This window comes from Pinus tabuliformis, chromosome J, assembly GCF_031772625.1.
Source record: "Pinus tabuliformis cultivar Carrire ecotype Pingquan chromosome J, CPIR1, whole genome shotgun sequence".
In the NCBI taxonomy this organism is placed as follows: domain Eukaryota; kingdom Viridiplantae; phylum Streptophyta; class Pinopsida; order Pinales; family Pinaceae; genus Pinus; species Pinus tabuliformis.
This window is the reverse complement of record NC_142295.1, coordinates 959,633,435-959,638,926: the sequence shown is the minus strand read 5'-3', so window position 1 is coordinate 959,638,926 and position 5,492 is coordinate 959,633,435.

Here is a 5,492-nt window from a genome sequence, read left to right as displayed (position 1 = left end):
TTTGGATATATTCTCTAAGGAAATTAGTAAACTTGAATGCTCCTAAAATCAATTTCAGATAGGTTAGTTTGGAATTTTTGCAATAACTATTTTTCAGAAGGTTTTAGACAATGAAAATTGGATCATATTAAGTAGAAATCTTGTGGAACATCTATTTCATATTTTAGAATTTGGTTCTCTATACTTTCAGAGTTATACTATGTGGAAGTTAGGGTTTGTGAAGGATGTTGAAATCAATTTCAAATATGTAAGCTTGGTATTTTTGTTATAACTTATTTTTGGTAATTTTCAAATTGTGAAATATTCAAAGATCTTAGTAGACATACATAAGTACCTCATCTACAAATTTCATAATTATATTTGAATAATTGGAAATGTGGTATGCTATACAAGTTTGTTCATGGGAAGAGACCAAAAATTAGCAAGTTCTGGGAAAGTTACCATAACTCTCACTTAGCACATCAAATTATAGTCACACCTATGGAATTTTAGAGAAGACATACCAGAGGATTATATACCAGAGTTTCATATTTAGAAGGGATTGAATCTTAGAGATATATCAAGAAAAAATTCATCCATTCAGATATCCTCTAAATTAAGGTTTTAAATGTATGTAACTTACAAGTGACCTAGCTTTTGATTATAATATCCTATTTTTTTGGTCATTGAAAGTTTTATAAAGAGGAATATTATTATTATTTTCTGACATGCCTCCAAAGAAAGCTACTACACCAATTAAACCTCATGAAGGCTCATTTAGGGCTTATGAAGAAAGTGAAGACTTAGAATTTAGGTTCTCACAATTAGAGAAAAAAAGAAATGAAATAGATGGTTATATTTTGAAAAAGGTGGATTTACCAAGTTCTTAGGAAATCCTTAAAGTCAAATGATGTATCAAAATTGAAAAGAATATGAATTAAATTAAGGAAGATATACAAAAATCCATCATGGAAGAAATACAAATATTACAAACCATTCAATTAAAAGATCCCCCTAAAAAGGATGTGGAGATCCAAGGAAAACATGAACATAAGGAGAAGCATGATGGGTAGTATGTTATCCCTATTAGAGAGCCCAAATATTGAATCACAAAACCATAATCATGAATTTCCAATCAAATATCCACATCATCAGGGCTTCAAGTCAACACCAAGGAACTACTATATTTTGAAGATTGATACGAGGAAGTTTTATGGTAATGATATTATAACATGGATATTTCAGATAGAGAAATACCTTGATCTACACCAGTTCATAGCCTTACAAAAGGTAAATATTGCATCCATGTTTTTAGAACAAGACCAACATGTATGGTATCAACGGCTTTGAGAATGGAAAAGGGATTATGTTATGTTAGGTCCCTCTACTACTAGTGTAACCCCTTATTGTTATTAGTACAACCCCCTTATTATATTGTTGTGCCCATGTAGTCCCCATATTGTTATTATTGTGCCCCATAGAATCCCACTATTGTTATGTCGGCTCTGATTATATTATGACCCCTTCGACTCATATATATTTAAATGAGGTCTTGTCATTTGTATCATCCAAGAATTGTTCATTTGTGTAATGTAAAGGAGATTTCCCCCTCAAAGAGGCTTATTTTGAAGGCATTTATCTACTTTTTCTATCTTTTTGTGAGCTGGTTCATAACATTTGGTATCAGAGCTTTGGATTTTAGGTTTCGCGGGTCCAAATAGGTCATCGTGGAATTTTCACTATAACTTTTTTCTGCAATGTTTCAGAAGCTAAAAAAACCAATTGAGCCAAAATCGTTCTGAACTTCGGGTCTGAAATTCAAAGCTTGTCTTGCTATATTTTCGGAGATATGATCTAAGGAAGTTAGGGTTTTTGTAGACTACCGAATTATATTCCAAATAGGTGACCTGGGGAAAATCATCATAACTTTTGTTCTGAGTATCAGATTGAAATTTCGTAAGGAGTTTCAAAAATAGGGCAGCCTGTAGTTTTATGTATATCAGTTTCAGGTACTAAGATCAAAACAGTGACACGTGACACTTCGTACAAGTTCGCTCTACTGAAATAGTCTATAATCAGGTCATCGTGGGAGATTTGGCATAACTCCTCCTTGGAGAATCCAATATTGATCATACTTGCAGGGTTAGAAAGAGGACTCAAAGGGCTACTACAAGACGCAACTTCAGATATTCGAGATCCACAATTACATAGATACAACAGATTCAATATCAAGCTCTTACAAAGTGAAAACAAGTTGTGTAATTTTTTAAAATTTTGCATAAGATTGGTTTGTAAAATTAGTTTGAAGGAATTCAAAGGGAATAGTGAAGAATTATTAGCATTAAGTAATGCCCTGAAGAAAGAAAATGGAAACACCTAGTAAGCAACCTGAAAGCTCTAGCATGACCCGTGAAGAAGAGGAAGAAATGCAACATGATATATCAAAATTACAAGACCAAGTACAACAAATTTCACCCTCACAAAAGGTAACTAAAGCCAAGATGAATGGCATGGAAGCTAATATGAATGGCGTGCAAGTTAAGATGGATGGCGTGGAAGCTAAGATGGATGGCATGGAAGCTAAGATGAATAGCATGGACGCTAAGATGGAAGAATTGAAGATAAATTTGAATAAGTTGCTACAAGAAATGGTTACTAATGGTGAAATGGTAGTAAAGGAAACTCATGATGAGAACAAAAGAAATGTTAATCATGATTTCATAGACTCTAATTTTGGATTGAAGACACACCATGTTCCAAAAATCGATATCAGGAAGTTTGATGCAAGGATCCCGGAACATGGATACTACAGATGGAGCAATTTTTCGATCTCCATAGTGTGCAAAACACACAAAAGGTACGTATTGCAACTTTATATTTGGAACCAAATCAGTTTGTATGGTATCAATGCTTTTCTCTCGTAAACAAATTGTTACTTGGGAAATTTTTACGAAAGAAATGATAGCACATTATAAGGATACAAAAAGCAACACCTTTTTTAGCTAATTGATAATATCAAACAAAAGGGTTCAATGATGGAGCACATTGAGGACTTCCAAAAATTGAACATAAGGTTAAAATATATTCCAGAGGAGCATAGGATTGATGTGTTCATAGGGACTTTAAAGCATAATATCCAACATGAGGTTCGCCTTTGGGAACCTGATTCATTGGAGAAGGCATTCAGGTTATCAAGAAAAATGGAAAGAAAAATTATGGCAACCAGGAAGCCTACCACTCACAACTATAAAGATGGAAGTGTTTTTGCCCCTAGCCTTCCACAACCTACAAGGTTGACACCACAACAATTGGAAGAAAAAAGAGCAAAAGGGCTTTGTTACAGTTATGATAGCAAATACACTAAAGGTCATAAGTGTGCTGAGAAGAAATTATTCTACATAGATTGTGAAGAGGAGGAAGAAAAGGAACAAGAAATGTCAAAATAAGAGGATATACTCCAGGAACAAACCCTAGATAAAGAAGAAATGAATCCGACCATATCTTGTAATGCATTGGCTATAATTAGCACTCCTCAAACTATCAAGATAGAAGGACATATTAAGAAGAAAAAGGTAATAGTGTTGATTGATTAGGGAAGTACTCATAATTTTATTCATTGTAAGATAGCCAAGGAATTGAATTGTTTCCTATATCCAGCACCAGAGTGTCAAGTGATGGTTGCAAGTGGAGGAACCATAAATTTCTCTGGAAAGTGCCATAATATCAAGCTCTTTATGGGAGAATATGTATTGAATAGCCCAATGCTTTCCATTCCAATGGGTGGTGTTGATGTTGTACTAGGAGTCCAATGGCTACAATCCTTGGGTATAATAGCTTTTAATTTTCAATAACTTTTCATGAAATTTTGTGCGGAAGGAAAGTAAGTTGAATTAAGGGGTATTGCAGGGAAACCGGGAAAGATAATCAGCTCTAACGGTATGACAAAGCTTCTAAAGAAGGAACAACGAGGCGTAATTGCACAATTATGTTCGCTAGAGGTTCCTACATCGAAATCATTTATTTCTCCAGATCTCCAAAATGTCTTGGACAATCATTCCAAGGTATTTGAGACTCCCAAAGGCCTCCCACCTATTCATGATAATGATCATGCTATTGATTTAATTCTAGGAAGTGTTCCTCCAAACATCAGGCCATACAAATATCCTTATGCCCAAAAGAGTGAAATTGAACATATGGTTGCAGAAATGCTAGAGGCTGGTATAATTCAACCTAGTCAAAGTTCTTTCTCTGCTCCAATAGTATTGGTGCACAAAAAGGATGGATCATGGCGCATGTGTCCAGATTATAGGGAGCACAAAAAGCTCACTATTAAAGATAAACTTCCCATTCCTGTCATTGATGAATTATTGGATGAATTGCATGGATCAACTTACTTCACCAAGTTGGATCTCCATTCAGGATATCATCAAATCAGAATGAAGACTGAAGACATTCTGAAAACAACATTTAGAACTCATGAGGGTCATTATGAATTTTTGGTCATGCATTTTGGCCTTACCAATGCACCTTCTACATTTCAAGGTTTGATGAATTCCATTTTCAAACCCTTCCTTAGAAAATTTGTGTTAGTATTTTTTGATGATATACTAATCTACAGCAAGTCTTGGAAGGATCATGTTCAACATGTTGACAGGGTGCTCAAACTATTGGAGGAGAAACAATTATATGCAAAAAACTCCAAATGTTTCTTTGGAGTACAAGAGGTGGAATATCTGGGTCATATTGTATCTCATGAAAGTGTTAAGGTAGACCCTATAAAAATTAAAGCCATTAAGGAATGGAAAATTCCCACATCCATAAAGCATCTATGAGGATTTCTCGGGTTGACAAGGTATTATCGCAAGTTTGTTAAGAATTATGGGAGAATAGTAGCACCTCTAACAACATTATTGAAGAAAGATGCATTTTCATGGACTCCATAAGCAACAAAGGCCTTTGAACATCTTAAAGAGGCAATGTGCCAAGCAGCGGTCTTAGTTATACCAGACTTTACAAAAACCTTTATTGTGGAATGTGATGCTTCATGAAATGTAATTGGTGTTGTTTTGATGCAAGATGAAAGACCCATTGCTTTCAAAAGTCGTCCAATCAAAGGAAATTATTTACACAAATCTATTTATGAGAAGGAAATGTTGGCAATACTACATGCACTTAAGAAATGGCGACCCTACCTAATGGGAAGACACTTCATGGTAAAAACGGATCATGATAGTCTTAAATACTTTTTAGAACAAAGATTATCCTTTGAAGAGCAACAAAAATGGGTCACAAAGATGTTGGGTTATGACTTTGAAATCATCTATAAAAAAGGGAAGCAAAATGTTGTGGCAGATGCACTCTCAAGAAAGGATGAGGATGTGGAAGCATTGTTTTTTATTATTTATATTATCCAACCAGGTTGGATAAATGAAGCAAGGGATGAATGGAAGAAGAATGAATAAGTGTGGCCACTCATTCAAAAGTTGAAAAAGATCCAAGTTCAAACAATATTG